The sequence below is a fragment of the Lygodium microphyllum genome, unplaced genomic scaffold (genome assembly GCF_053477565.2).
Source record: "Lygodium microphyllum isolate KBCC unplaced genomic scaffold, Lygodium_microphyllum_v1.1.10 scaffold_281, whole genome shotgun sequence".
Lineage (NCBI taxonomy): Eukaryota > Viridiplantae > Streptophyta > Polypodiopsida > Schizaeales > Lygodiaceae > Lygodium > Lygodium microphyllum.
The window spans coordinates 72501-88564 of record NW_028229762.1 but is presented as its reverse complement, the minus strand read 5'-3'; the positions used below and the strand labels follow the sequence as shown (position 1 = coordinate 88564).

The 16064-nt window shown below is 38.0% G+C and overlaps 3 non-coding genes across 3 annotated transcripts; all 3 read right to left on the bottom strand.

Annotated features, from left to right (window-relative positions):
- Positions 1 to 4300: 4300 nt before the first annotated feature.
- On the bottom strand, positions 4301 to 4372 carry TRNAT-GGU (transfer RNA threonine (anticodon GGU)). The gene has a single exon. It is a non-coding gene; the product is annotated as a tRNA-Thr (tRNA).
- A 4549-nt stretch (positions 4373 to 8921) lies between these two features.
- TRNAS-UGA (transfer RNA serine (anticodon UGA)) lies at positions 8922 to 9008 on the bottom strand. Its single transcript has one exon. It is a non-coding gene; the product is annotated as a tRNA-Ser (tRNA).
- Positions 9009 to 9873: 865 nt separating this feature from the next.
- Positions 9874 to 9945, bottom strand: TRNAG-GCC (transfer RNA glycine (anticodon GCC)). Its single transcript has one exon. It is a non-coding gene; the product is annotated as a tRNA-Gly (tRNA).
- Positions 9946 to 16064: the final 6119 nt, after the last annotated feature.

The following is a 16064-nucleotide window of genomic DNA, read 5'->3' as shown; positions in this document are numbered from 1 at the left end:
GCAAATATGGATAAAAGACATCTCCAGGGAAAACCTCACGACCTGGTGGTCAGCGTGGCAATAATAACATTTATCAATATGCCACTAATTACTTACTGAGATCATCGTAAATGATTAATGCGTACATTCCATGATCTCTAAAATATTCTCCCATAGCACAACCGGAATATAGTGCCAGAAATTACGGAGGAGCAGGGTCCAAAACAATAACTGCCACAACGATAAAATATTCCAAAGCACCAGCTTCCGACAGAATCTTAACCAATTATGCCACGGTTGAACGTTTTTATCCAATCGCTACATACACACAAAACAATTTTTCACTATCGCAAGTGCTCTGTGTGTTGATTGCTTTTTAATTCAAGATGGTATCAATGGCTATAGCAGTCTTTCCAGTCTATCAGTCGCCGATTATCAATTCTCATTAACCACGACCTATAGGAACCAAGCTATCTACTGCTTTTAACCCCGTTTACATAGGTTCATGGACGGATTTACGTGCAATAATGCCAGAGGCTTTAACTTCCACACGTCTTCATTCCACTGCACTCAAGGATAGAGTCAAGCTTCTGCCAAAAAAAGTGGTCGTAACCGTGCTCTTTAAACCATGCAAAATAGTTGCCTATTACATGGCTTTCTAACCTAACTTTATTGAAATTTTATTTTATCTGCAAGCTGGCCGCAAAAGAAAACTCCTCTCGTCCGGCCTCTAGCCGGGAACTTACTTTGTGTTTTTTCAGAGTCCATCGTAAATCGCTAGAAAGTATAGTCAGGCAAAACCCTTTGTTATTATTCTCCATCGAAGAGCATAACAAATGCATAGGCTCCTTTCCTTATACCTGGCCTTTATCAAGTGCCTTTCTATTGCTAGATTTTCGACAGGTAATATGGGCCCTCTGACCTCTATTCAGGGCTTTCCTCCCCTTAAAGATCTCGCCATTGTTATCTATAGGTAGTTGGGATCCTAGTAATAAAGGGTTCAACTTCACCTCAAGATGTTATTCAGTCCCCTTTGCTCAATACGGTAATAAAGCATTCATTTTTTGCAGGCTCCAAAAGATGTCAATCTATTCCATCAAGTCTGCTACAAGCAAAAGACATATCTGTGTTTATCTGACAGGACATGGTCTCTTGGAAAAGACTCCAATTCGCTGGCTTTTGCCCTCATCTCGTGGCAAACTAGCAAGCTTGCATGATGATCTTTATCCATCCGGCTTCAATCGTGCTGCTCTTGCGACATGCTATGGTTCCGATTTTCCTTGGTGGGTTTTGGTGAGTCTTATGTTTGTATACAATGCCAGCTTCGCATTTATTAACTATAGATAACTTAAAGGCCGCCCCACCTAAACCATCAATAAGTACTCCTAGCGCATCTACTACGCAACCTGGCATAGCCTTTCCTACGGGAACATCAACAATGGATCCGGTACGCTTAACCGTATCTCCTTCTTTAATGGCAGTATCACTACCAAATATGACAATTCCAACACTTTCATTTTCGGAATTCAAAGCCATTCCTTTGACACCGCTGGCAAATTCTACCATTTCTCCTGCTTAAGTCTTGTTCAATCCATAAACACGTGCAATTCCATCCCCGACCGATATCACTCAACCGGTCTCATCTACTGGCAATTTAGTGTAATAGTCGGTAACTCTTCCTTCCGGGATCGTAGATGGTTATTCCGTTGTTCTAGCTTTAGATAATCTCATACTTTCGGCTAGTCTCTAAAAAGCTAATAATTAGGATAGTCTATTATATTGATGGCAATTCCAAACGTTTATCAAGAGTGGGTGTGAACCAAAGAATTCTTTGAAGGTTATTATTAACGGGGCAGACGTTACTAATTCTCTGGGAGGTACTAAATGTTTACGCCTAACGGCTTTACGAACATTTTGTCGAATAGAACTCTCCAAACGATTCAAAGCTAATTTGAATTGTTTTTGTAAAAGATCCGCTATAGATTGAACGCGTTGATTTTTCAAATGGTCTATATTGTCAAGACTGCCTGTTCTGTAACTTATTTCAATTAAGTGATCTGCAGTCGCTAGCACATCTTGAGGTAGTAAAAAATGTTCCGTCTGGGGTACATCAAGATTAAGTCTGACGTTTGGATTCCGTCGACCGAGTTGTCCCAATTTGCACTTTTGTTGAAAAAATTTTTTCCATAATTCCTTAAATATCGATTCTGAAAAGACGAGATCGACGTCTGCATTAGGGTACAAATGCTTGTAAAGCTCCACTAAAGCGTCTTCTGATGATTAGATGGTTCCTTTCTGTTTATCTAAGAGGTTCATAAAAATCTTGAGGCATTTCGTAAAATACTTCCTTCGTTTAATCCCATAGCTAAAGGTAAAATCAAGATGGACACTTTTCGTTTTCTACTGATACGAACCCATGTTCTATCCCTTTTGTCTATCCCCAGTTTGAATCTTCCCCCCCCCATCTGAAATTATAGTGCTAGTATACGCGGAAACTCCTTTATGGTCTAATTCGCGGTTATAATGGATACCGGGACTCCTTAGTACTTAGTTGATAAGGACCCTCGCGATTCCATTGATTACAAACGTTCCTTCGGGATTCATCCAAGGAATGGATCCGAGACATACAATTTATTTCTGTATTGATTTGTTCCTCTTCCAGATCGATTGAGCCGGTACATATAGATCAGATAAATATGTGATACATTGATATACAGCATCTCTTTCTTTAATTGTAGGTTTTGATCACTGGTACTGCCCGGTAAGTAATCAAAATTTCACTTCCTTATTTGCATCTTCGATTTTCGGAAAATTGTTTGAGCTCCTCAAACAATTTTTCACAAATGAAACAGTTGAATCCCCTAATTTGGATTCTTCCAGGTTCCGGCAATACAAACGTTTTGCTATCTCCTCCTAATGTTATCTCAAGAGTATCCCTTCCCCATGGTTTTACTTTTTTTTTAGCTACTGGGTTTTATGGATTTTATGTTATTATAGGGACCATTTTTTTAATAATATGCAGTATTCGTCAATATATGGGTTATTTTAGCCCCTCACATCACTTCGGTTTTGAAGCAGCTGCTTGGTATTGGCATTTCGTGGACGTGGTTTGGTTATTTTTATTTGTTTCTATTTATTGGTGGGGAGGTTTCTAAAAAGGCATGGGCCTGGCCTCGCCATCTTCTAAACGAAAGAAAAATAGCCACTAAACCTGCTTAACAAAACAGAAACGCTTCGCTTTCCAAATTTGGCAAACTATCACAATATTTGCTCAAAAAGGAAGGGTTTCCTTAATTAAAAAGGGGGTGACCCCCGCTTTCTCCCACAGAGTGCCTCAGCTTGCCTATCCTTTTCCTTCTGCCTCTCCTACCCTTAAATCTCCCCTTTGACTCTTTCTATCTCATTATCTTGAACATGAGTAGAAGTACCAATTATGTGACAATTCAAAGATTTCTTTTTTTCAAACTATTCCTTTTTTTATTTCCTTCGACAGAAACAATAATCCAATGAATTTAGACAAGGAGAATATATCGAGCATATTATAGCAACTTTATAGATTGCTAAGAAAGCATAATCAAAATAGATAACAAAATTATATTTTCAAGGCAAAAAAGAGAATTTGGAATGAGAATAAAGCAGTACTAAGTCTTGGGTTTGTATCTAAGCAGCCAATCTCTTTCGGATTGAAAGGGAAATCAGGAAAGATTTTTCCGGATGTTGGAATCCCTCCCAGAGGCAAAACCTTTCCTTCACAGAGAATCAAAGAGATTCTTTAGAATATTTATGAATAGTGATGGAAATCTGCGGGTAGCAATGATCCAGATTAGATCCTCACGAGAAGAATAACCAAATTGCTTAAGTTACGAAAAGTTATATTTAAAAATATATAGAATAAAAAATAGATATATCTACTGTAGATAACTTCATTTTTCTCAATGCTTCCGTTCGAATTGGTCAGGTAAGGAATAGCGGAAAAGGCTAAACCCTTTATTATTACCATATTTTTTTCTTATTAGTTATAATAAGAATTTTTTAAAACACTTCAAAATAGTTTATGGGGGGGGTTAGTTTACCTGGCAGTCCACCCTTGTCATTAATTTTACATTATGATATTAATCATATTCTATTGATTATAGAAAAAAAGAAGTTGAATTGATATCTATAAAAACGCAGTATTGTCGTGCCTGTAGCGCATAGCAGTAAAAAAAAATAGATATAACATATTCATAATATAAAAAAAATATATAAAGACGGGTTGGGGGAACAAAATAATAAACCGAACCTAATCTTGGAATCTAATTCTGCCAGTAGATGTTCAATTAGCCCTTTATCGGACTTGAACCGATGTCTTATGCCTTACCATGGCATTACTCTACCGCTGAGTTAAAAGGGCTTGTAGATATGCATTATTGAAAATGTAGAGTGGAAAACACTTGTAGCAAGACTATCTACTTCAATTAATTGAATTTAACCTTTCATTGAAAGGCTCCCCCCGTTCTTTTTTCTCCCTTGTAAAACACAATTCAATGAAAACTCTTTGATTGAATATCAAAAAGAATGTTTCACCAATTCTTCCAAGATATATAACCTTGTCTCCAACGATAAGAAGAAGATATGACAAAGGAAGCAACTAAGCGTCATAAAAAGTATTGACGAATTTTCGCGTTTTTCTTTTGATTTACAAGATGGAAACCTAAAAGAAGTACATAGAAGGGTTTAATTTAAAAGGATTTTTTGATTGTTTCTTGAAATTCTTAAGAAATAGGGCTTTAATTCGGTAAATCAACGGAGAAAAAGAATTGGATTGAAGGGATTAGGGTCATATTGGACTATTTCAAAGATGAATGAACATATTCCTTTGCGGAGACAGGATTTGAACCCGTGACCTCAAGGTTATGAGCCTTGCGAGCTACCAGGCTGCTCTACCCCGCGTGGCTAACCCCCTTTTCAATGTAATTATTATACATTTTTTTCAATAATTACATTGAACATCAGTAATTCCTTAGTCAAATACTAAATAGAGAAGGGGACTAATGGCTTGTTGAATTACCTCAAGGATTTCCTCTGTATGAAGTGTAAAGAAGGATTACCCTTTAATCACCAACTTGCTTTTTTTAAACCAGGTAACAAACAAGCATGTGCCATTTCACGCAATACGTGCCTGGATAAACCAAAATATCGAGAATTCGATCTAGGTCGTCCGGTTAGCGAGCATCGATTACGTAAGCGAGTGGGAATACTGCTGCGCGGAAAGGACCGCAACATTTCTAGAATCTCCAACTTCTTTTGTATCGATGAACTCTTTTTCATCTCCCGTTTCATGGACTGACGAACACAATCATACTTCTTTACCAATTTCTCTTTCCTTTTCTCTTTTTCAATAAGACTCTTTTTTGCCATGATTAATGAATAAAAAATATTGAAATAAAATTTTGGATTGAACCAACTATATTCATAATTTTTCCTTCTATCCTACTTTTTTTTTCTCAAGAATAAGTTCAAGTCGTGAACGAGACGGGTTGAGCTTACCCTTGGATTCTTTCAAAACAAAGATAAGCTCAACGCAAGGGCAGAATAGCGAGTATACATAAATGGAAACACTCTATCTTTTTTTTTTTTTTGATATCTAACCAAATTTACCGGATGTAGACGCAATGAGGAATGCGGCGTAGGTGAATACGTAACCTACAGAAAAATGTGCCAATCCCACTAATCTTGCTTGAACGATTGAAAGAGCTACTGGTTTATCTTTCCATCGTATCAAATTAGCCAGGGGTGTACGCTCGTGGGCCCAAGCTAGAGTTTCAATCAATTCCTGCCAGTATCCTCGCCAAGATATGAGAAACATGAATCCAGTAGCCCAAACGAGATGACCAAAAAGAAACATCCATGCCCAAACGGATAAACTGTTCATGCCGAAGGGGTTGTAACCATTAATAAGTTGTGACGAATAACGCCATAAATAATCTCTCAACCGGCCCCGGCAGCCCCGTTAGGCCTGCCCGGCAGCTTAGTTCCCTCTACCACTATGGAAGGCCGGGTGTATCCCTTGGCAGATGATCTATCGGGGTGTGTGGAACGGCTGAAACGCCGTTGTGAGAAGAGATCAGCTTGACCTCGAAGAGCTTGTCCGGGTTCTGCGCACCCGCCATACTTTCCTACCAGCGGAACTTGGAAATCCTGGCCCGGGTTCGGAATGACGTGTTTGTTTTTAATAATCTTGTGGAAAAAGTAGATATATTGGTTATTTCATTCCACTAGTAAGTAATTTCTCCTTGAGTTTCTACTCATTTCATTGAGTTTACCTTCTAAAAGAGTTTTACTTTGATTTTTAAAAGGATGTTCTTTGAAATTAACTGGAAAGTGTTGCTGCATTAATCGTAAGGATTTACTCCAATATATAAAGTAATCATAATATAATTTACCTTCTTTTATCATGTCTTGCAACGATAATACAGGCAATTCGTTATCAAAACGATTGCTTAAGTTGAAATCTTCTTCTTTTTTGTCCTCTGGCTCGCCCAACCCTTTTTCATTAACCCGTTTCAATTTTAAGTTGAAATCTTCTTCTTTGTCCTCTGACTCGCCCAACCCTTTCCTATTAACCCGTTTCAATGAATTAACAACTTCATCTATTTCTTCTATAATCCTATCGTCTTCTCCTTTCAGAACCTTATCGTCTTCTTCTACTTCCTTTACTTCAGATGGTTTTATTGAAGAAGGATTATCCTTAACCGGTGTTATTGAAGATGGATTGTCCCTAACCGGTTTTATTGAAGATGGATTTACAGAAGATGAATCGCCTTCAGACTTATCTGAATCAGAAGTATGCTGTTTGCTAATATTTCAATTAGATGCGCTAGTAGATGGTAATGCTATATTTTTTGAAGATTGAACTTTATCAATAAATATATATAGCGCACTCACTATTTTAGATATTCTCTCTTTAATAGGATTGTAAGTCAGCTAGCCAAATGAAATTAAAGTCAACAACAATAATAGCCAATAGGTCAGCACAAAACCGTGTTGCTAGATCAGCGCAGAACCGTTCGTTCCTGCTTTAAGGTCAGCGCACGTTTTAAGGTCAGCTAGCCGATCAGCACACGCATAACGTCTCAAAGTCAGCTAGCCTTAGAAATCGACACAAGTTTTAAGGTCAGCGAAACAAACACAAATGCTAGCCAGCGAAATAAACACAAATGCCATCATTCTTTGATGTTTTCATGAGAGAAGCAGCCAGGAATGCGTCAAAGGACCTTAACTTGGGTGCATCTCAGCCTACATAGTTAAACCACTTCACCGCATAATCGGACGTAGAAAGAATGCGAAACAGCCATTGTTTGGTTGTTTTTGCTAGTAGATGGCATTCTAGTTTCTATCCCTTTCCGCTAGAATTTCTCCATACCTTGAAAGTTCTCCTTGAGCAACTATAGGTTTCTGGTGCATGTAAGTATTATTGTTAGAACGTTCATAGACTCTCAATTGAGTATCCGCAACCTGGCTGGCAAAGAATACAACTCTATTGCCATCAACGTATTTGATTCTTCTTTCTTGTTCGGATACAGCCACGCTTCCTGAATCTAAAGCTACCTAACCTTCTAACCCAGTACCTACAATGCACCTTTCAGGCCTAAAAAGTGGAACTGCTCGTCGCTGCATGGTGGACCTCATTAATGCACGGCTTGCCTCATTATGCTCAATAAAAGGAATAAGAGAAGCTCCGATTGAAAAATGTTGTAAAAGATGCACGTTATGAAAACGGGCTTGTTCCCATGTAACGGTTAGAATTTTTTGTCGGTAACGCGGGGTCGAACGCCATTCAAATCGTTGCACTTTGCCTTTCCCTCTTCCCTTCAGTCGAGTGGCTGAAGCCCCTCTTCTTTTAGTCAATACGCTAAAGCTCCTCAAAGCTTTGCTTTGCAAAGCAGAGCAAAACAAAGTAAAGCAAAGCAAGCAAGAAAGTCTATAAAAAATAAATAAAAATAGCATAACGAATGAGGGACATGACAAAAGGATTGGCCCTTCAAAACATTTCAATATTACGTTTTATAAGCACCTTATTGTAAGTAAGTAAGTTTTTGTGTTCCAACATTATGTTTTTGCCAATACCTTGCGTCTTAACATTATATTTCTAATTATTGCATGCTGAAAAGTTTAGTCTTTGCGTTCTCACGTAGGATATAGCGATTTCTAAACACCTTGCCGTTTAGTTATTGCATTTTCGTCACGTCACGGGTTCGCGATTTCTAAGTATGATTTACTTTAAAGCTTACCATTTAAAAAGCGCAAAATACCATTGAAAGCGAAAAGGCTAAGCTTACCTTATTGTATTGAAGACGTTGCTTATCTTTGAAAAAAGTCGATTAACGATAGCCCAAGCAAAAATACCTTTTTGATTTGAATAGACGTTGCCGACAGCTCGTGCCTATAGGTGTTGGGTTGAGTCCCATGTTGCCGTTGCCATTACCATTTTTAGAACCTGGCAACAGACTTTTACAAAGGTGATAAGCCGGAGGAAGATGAGATGACGTCAAATCAGCATGCCCCGTTATCTCTAGGCGACGCATGTGCTACAATATTGCTAGAGATAAAGAGTCGCGAGGGCGTCCCTGGGTCGTACGTCTCCGCTTATATTGGTTTTTTACGTATACACTTAGTCGCAGAAAGCAGTGTAATCAAATGCCTAAAGGTATTCAGGTTGCCGGGATTGGGTTTATGGTGGTCCACATGCTGATGGACCTCCCAAAATGTTCCTTTCACCCGTTTGATTGCCAAGCAGCTTGTTATCGTTACTCGATTGCTCTTGAGTCGTGGTTTCAGGGGATGCAGTGTCGAATGGTGGCAAAGCGATTTGGCTTGGCTCTTAAAAAGCTAGCTTTCCCAATCAAGTTAGAGGGATGAAAAACATACTACATAAAAATGCTAACTTCTAACCATACTTACGGATGAAGAGGGATTCGAACCCCCGGTATTCAAAAGAATACTTCGGTTTTCAAGACCGACTCTTTAAACCGCTCAGACATCCATCCATTTTTTGGCAAGATTATGAGCCATCAATAATCAACCAACACAGGTTTTTGTAAATTACATGCAACACAAAAGAAAAACAAATAGGTCATATTGGCTGGGATGGGGGCCTAATTGATTTCTTTTTTTTCTCATCACATCTATTTTGGATAACACTGGTTAATAGATTCCTTTTTTTTAAGCTCAGTTATCTTTTTTTGCTTGTGTAAAGACAATCACTATGTTACGCTTTATTGAACACAACAACTAACATAAGGGTTTCTGTGGAAACTAAACTATAGGAATCCTTTCTAGCAAGTAACTAAATGGCTTGGCAAACCTCTAGCAAAGCTTTGACAGTTACGGGCTCCGCTTGACCTTTTCCATTGGCCGTATGGTCGACCAAAATTGATTGCGATTACTGAGGGCAAAAATTTCAAATTGCAGCCTTTTTGCTTGCCAGGTTACGATCTTTTGTCTTGACGCAGGCTATAGCCTAAATTACAAAGAGCTACAAAAGCATGCTGACTTAACGTCATCTCCATTTTTTGTTGCTTTCCATAATACATTGAAATTACTGTAATTTTTAAAGTAGCAATAAAAGGAATATCAGCTAAAGCAACGCATTGCATTGCTTAATAGTTTTAAGTTATCATTTAATGTAATCTACTTTAAGTTTGCAATAAAACAAAACATCAATGATAACGTTGCATTGTGGGATAATAAAGGAGATCTCTGTGATCAAGAAGAATGATTCGTAATAGCTTAAGTTTACTAGAATAACTTTACATGAGTTTGCAGGGGAGAGACAGAAATGTAAAGCTCACCTTTGAAATAACGAACTGATAAGCCTCAAAAGCAGATGTGTCACCTTTTTGTGGCTTCTATAGCGAAAAAAGGGATTCGAACCCTCAACCCCAGCCTTGGCAAGGCTATACTTTACCATTAAGCTATTTTCGCTGGCTCTCTTTGCACCTTGGCTGTTGAGTTAATTGGAATCATTGATTTGCAATTGACAGTTGATTTTGGCAAGTTCAGACCACCAATCTTAGGAAAGGCAAAAATTTATATACGAAACCACGTAAAATGTTTCGCCTTTCTTATCCCCTACGAGAATCGAACTCGTGTTTTCGACATGAAAAGACGATGTCCTAACCATTAGACGAAAGGGACTTATAGGCAGGCACCTGGCCTTATATTTTATGATCAAAATCCTGGCTGAGGATTCGTTAGTTGCTAATGTTTAAATAGTTCTAAGATTTGACAGTAAATAAGTGTGCTAAGGCATTTGCTTTATTACTTTTGTATGTTTTTTGGGCATGTGTTTATTTGTTTACTGGCTATTCTCAATATATGTGAAATTGTTGTCGGTTTATTAAACCATCTAAGCATTGAGTAGAGGACACCATTAAGAACCAAATCGGCCTCATTTAGCATATCACGAGCATTCAACACGGAATTGATTATTATATATTATTGTACCTTTAGTAACTATATCCGTATTAGATATTCTATTTTATCATCTGAAACAAGTAAGAAGATCTAATCCATATTCAACTTATTAAAGAATGTTAAAAAATAGTAATTTACTTAAGTCTATGAGAACATTTGTATAAATATTAAAGCAGTGCAATATTGACCTTGTTGAGAGAATTGGATGATAAAACGCACTTTATGCCAAATCAATTCAACAGTTAATAAAATAAATAGCATAATGGATGCGAGCATGATAAAAGCAAGCATAATTAGCTTTTTAAGCACCTTGTCGTTTTTGCGTTCCAGGATATGGTGCTTTCCAAACACCTTGTCGTTCTTGTGTTCTATGGCTAACGTTTTTGCGTTTTATGGCGTTTTTCAAACAATAAGTTCTTCAGTGCTATAAGAATCAACGATTAGACTGGTCCTTAGTTAGTGGGCCTTTGGCCTTGCCGATGATAAAACGTTTTATTGTTAGAAATCGATTTTAGGTTGATATAGAAGACATAATAAATTATTGACTCCTATTCAGTTAAGTGACGTTTTGTCGTTGATACGCTAAAGCTCTTTGGCAAGCGGTTTTCTTATAGTGTCGTTAGCCAACATCCGTTTTCTTGCATAAAGAAACAGTCATTACCAATCGAATAGAAGATAAAAAAAATAAACTAGCATTGCTTTGAAAGGTTTGTATAGATTTGTTTCATATAAGTATTGGTAACGGATGCACTAATCAATCGTTTTGCCATCAAAGTCCTTGAAACAATTACTTCACATGTGCCGGCAAAGTGCTGGCAAGTCATATCCTATTTCTTGCCGGCAAGAACTTAATATTTAAAGCCATAAAACGCAAAAACTAAACGCCATAGAATGCAAGAACTTACCTTTTTTAGAAAACAAGGTATTAGTGAAAATGCCATAAAACACATTAATGGCAAAGTGTTGACATGTCATATCCTATTTGAAACTAAATAACTTTAGCCTAAAGAATAACGTGGTTAAAGTTATAAAACACAAGGTACTGACGAGCCATAGAATGGCCAAGTATTGACGAGCCATATCCTATTTTTTTAGGCAAAAACAACATATTTAAAGCTATAACATGCAATAACTAAACGTTGTCGAAAATGCCATAAAACGCATTACATTGAAATGTTTTTAAGGGAAGCATGTACATTTTTAAAGGAACTGGCTACTCTTAAAGTACTAATATGGGTTTGCAGGGCCAGCGTATATCCAATAAGCTAGTTTCATATTAATTTTCTTCATATATCTTTCTATTTATCCAATACCCGAAAAAATCGTTTTGAAATAAAAAGGTTTTCTTTTCAAAGGGAAAAGGAATTGAAACCGATGCGTTGTGACTTTAAGATCTTTTACCTTTGTTTGCCGTTCATTCCGGCCTCTTTTATCTTTATTCACTTTATGGTTATCCTTACGGGCACGTTTACCAAATAACATAATCTGAAACAAAAGAGATTCGAACCCTCGACAGCATGGTTCGTAGCCACGTGTTTTAATCCCCTGGGGAGAGGAGAGGAAGTGAAATGAATGAGGATAAAAACGTGTCCTTTAGCAGGCCTGACATTGCCGCTAGGTGATCTAAGCGAATCGCCCATCTTGCCTTAACATACCAGGCTAGACAATCTAGCAAGGTGATGAACCAAGGCAAAGCAATTCCGTCAAGAGGTGTGCCAGCTTATATGACTTTAATAGTAAACAGCAAGAATGGCATCATTTTAGCTAGGCCATCAAAATCAACGATTTAACCATCAAATAAAATCTATCACGGATCCAGTTAAGGTGCCATCCAATCTCGCAGAAAAAAGATTATTCCAATAGCGCCTTAAGGTGATTTGCTTAGTATGCGCGAAAGCCAGCGATAGCACGTAAAATTATTATTTAAGTTTGAGTCTTGCATCCGGAGAAAATGGAGTTGAACCCTTCTCGCCCCGATCTTTTTGAATAAAACTACCAGATGGCTAACATCCTGTTTATCATACTATTCATTGTACTGTCTTAATCTTTATTCCATATATCGTGATATCTGGTTTAAAGTTTAAACCAATTCTCATACCATCTAAACTGTCGAATCCTAAACTCATTCTTTTCTTGTTGAAGAAACACTGTCCTCGATGTTTTGACGGTTTCTTTGATTGCGGTTGCAGTTTTTGATATTTATAGCCAGTTTTAATAGGGAGGGTTTATCAAGCCCTCATTTTTACGTGCTGCCGGCCTAGCAAGTCAACATGTAACCATTTTTTTGATGAGATACTTTAAAAATCAATTTACCATAATCACACATACATAATCGGAGTGATAAGGGATAGATTGGTACATAACGTTAGATTATTAGACATTATCGTAGCCTAATAGATGTAATCTATATGGTTTCTTCATTTAATAAAAGAAAATCCAAAGCCTCATATGAGTTGCTTTTGTCATTTCAGTGACAGGTTCAATTTAATTCTTTAAAAGACGACACCTGCGCAAGCAATAGGCGACTGCACGCTTATTGAGCAAATATCCATTTCAGATAATCATCCTTAGAAACCGCTTCCATGACGATAAGCATGAACGCATAATTGGTTCCACAGATCTCGCTGCACTAGCCATAATAAACTCCCTCTCATTATATAAAAATGAAAGTCTAATTCGAACAACCAGATACGACATCACATTTAACACCTGGAAAAGGTACAGCCCAACTATAAAATACATCAGCTAAAGTTATAATCATACATGAATGAGTTTTAGCCGATACAACCACTCAATTGTCCACTTCTGATAAACATAATTAACCCAATTACAAATCATCCTCTGAAAGCATATAACTGTCGAAAGTTAATAACTATTCATCGGAACTGTTATAGTCCGAATACTCATAAGGTTGGGTTGGCAGCCAGCCATTTCTCAGGCTCATTTGCCACCCTCCAAACTGTACTTGCGAGTCTCCCCGCAAACAGCTCTCCACGCCTATTGATACTTGAAAAATAAGCTAGTATTTTATGGGTTCTCATTTCAGCTTGCCAGAGATGAGATGTTACGACTTAACTTAGTATATCAACTTTGCCTACTGGCCAGAAATTTCCGACAATCTGTTTTCCCTCCAATGAAACCATGGCCTTATTTTCGGCAAAAAGAAGCAACCTTTTTTTGCTTAAACGGCCATACAACAATATGTTTTATCGAAAACAATATTTACATGTCCAGCAACCTATGGCCACTTTTTTGCAACCTTTAGCTATGGGATTTTACTGTTTCTTGCTTGCTGTGAGCCTTTGAAACCCTAGTAAAATATAAGCGCTGGTCTCCTTTAGTGAAGTGCTCGTGTTTGCCTAAACCTATTGTGAGACCTCCATTTCCAAGGTAGACAAAGTTATCATAGTTGACCCAACGCTTCCTTTTCGATGCTTTAGTAACAATTAAAATAGTTATTGTCAATATATCGGAAATTTCCTATTTCAGAGATGACAAGGTTGGGCCCATTGGGCTCAAAACTATATGCCATTAGCTGTGGTGTTAATGCATTTATTATTTATATTATAATTTAAGCTACCATATATTGCCTGTATCGGAAACAAGAATATATGCCCTTAATGGCTTTGGGAAAGGAGCCATAGGCTTTTTATTGGCTATAGACTAAAAGAGCATTTTCAATCTTATAAGGCTAAATATAAGAAGGTAACATTTCTTTTTTTTGTTTGTTTCTGGCATGCTCTAGTTCCTTGAGTCTTTCGACGCCAAACGCTTTAAGCATTGCGTCTGTTCCGGTAAGCCAGATGTTTTGTGGACTATTTAATTAGTCTGGCTTAGCCTTTGTTGCACTTCTATCATCTTTGTAAAAAGACGCACTCCGATACCGTTAATAACCAATAGCTTTAATGGTAATGGCTGGATCTATTATTTAGTCCATTGCATACAATAAGGCAAAAAATAGTATGGCGATAAACATCGAAATGAAACTGGAAAGAATGGTCCAAATGATCTCTATAGTAGTTCCATGCATTATTCTCCAGGGAATAGGATTTCTCTTAACATGGAAATACCACAAAGTGCGAACCAACATCCATAATACAAAAATCATAATAATGGTTAAAAAGACTGAAATGTCATGATGTAGGTCAATTATTCCTTACATCATGGGTATGGCTGCGTCTTAAAATCCCAATTACCAAGGTTCCGCGGCATCGCAAAAAGCAATAGAAACGAATAGCTGGGTTCTCGGAATCGTTTGGTAGAGTTTCTTTTCTCAGATCGGCAAGGCCGCATCAAAGATACTCGCGTCAACGGAGCTGACATCATAGCAAAAGTGCTTAAGCGTTCTAGCAACTTGCGACACGAGGTTCACTTGTTTCTGATGTTTATAACCGTTCGTTCATTAAAGAGAGGTTGCTTTTAAGCATCCTAACGGCCCTGCTTTTGATTCAGCTTCTGCCTCAACATCTTTTGATTTAGCAAAAGGAGGATTATGTTGAACCTGTTCATCAATAGTGCAATCAAAAGGGTGTTGAACCTTCTGTTCATCTCCTTTTGAATCAAAAGTCTCAATTTCAGGCGCACCTTCTGTTCTAGCGCTTTAAACATTGCCAAGGAGATCCTTCCACCCACACCAATGGGCGTCGAAACGGATTTTGGAACCTATTTACATTTTCTATGAAAGGAACGGTCAACGAGCCCGCCGGTACGGACGCCATTAAGAGGACCCCCAATAATTTATTGGGAACTGTACGAAGTATTTGAAAGACAGGGAAAAAGTACCATTCGGGTAATATTTCCAATGGAGTCGCAAAAGGATTTGCTGGTTCACCAATCATTGATGGTTCCGGAACCGCAAGACCCACAGTACATGCAAACGTCCCTAAAATGACTACTGGAAAAATATATAATGGGTCGAGTCCATTTATTAGCTTTTTCTAGTGCAGAAAACTTGTAATTCCTTACTATCTGGCATAATTGTCTTGTTTCATCCTGAATATGAAGTTAGTTGCAACAGGTTGCTGGAGGCAGCAAAAATAGTACAGGTTGCCAGGCTAAAGGATTGGTTCATTTTTTTTTTCAAGCCAATAAACTTATTTTTAGTGAAACTATTCATAATTCTGCGACTGGAGAGCAACCAACAAAGAAAGATGGAGATCCGGCATTATGGCGCGTGATCCTCCTAACCCTAGATAAAAGGTGGAAAGCGAGGATAAAGTGCTTTAGTTAAGTGTCATTGCTTATGACGTTATTGCTGTAGCCTCAAGGAGGTTTGGCCATTGCTTCAACCTTCCCGAATTCCTGCAGATTCGGGTCGTTTTCCGCCACCGGAACGTCTTGAAATAATTCCCATATGGTGCGGGAGACTCAATTGATCTAGACTCAGAAGCTGGGATTTGACCCTTTCCATCGATCGGTTGGGCCAAAGCATTTACTGGCTTAAAGGCCTAAGAAAGAATTACTAACTGGTATTTGCGCAATTTTTCCCGTTGCTTTTACGGAACCCCCTTCCTGTATGGTCGAACCATCGCCCATCAGTACTTAGCCAACATTATCAGATTCTAAATTCAAAGCGATGCCTACTGTACCATCTTCAGATTCTACCAATTCTCCAGCCATTACTTTGT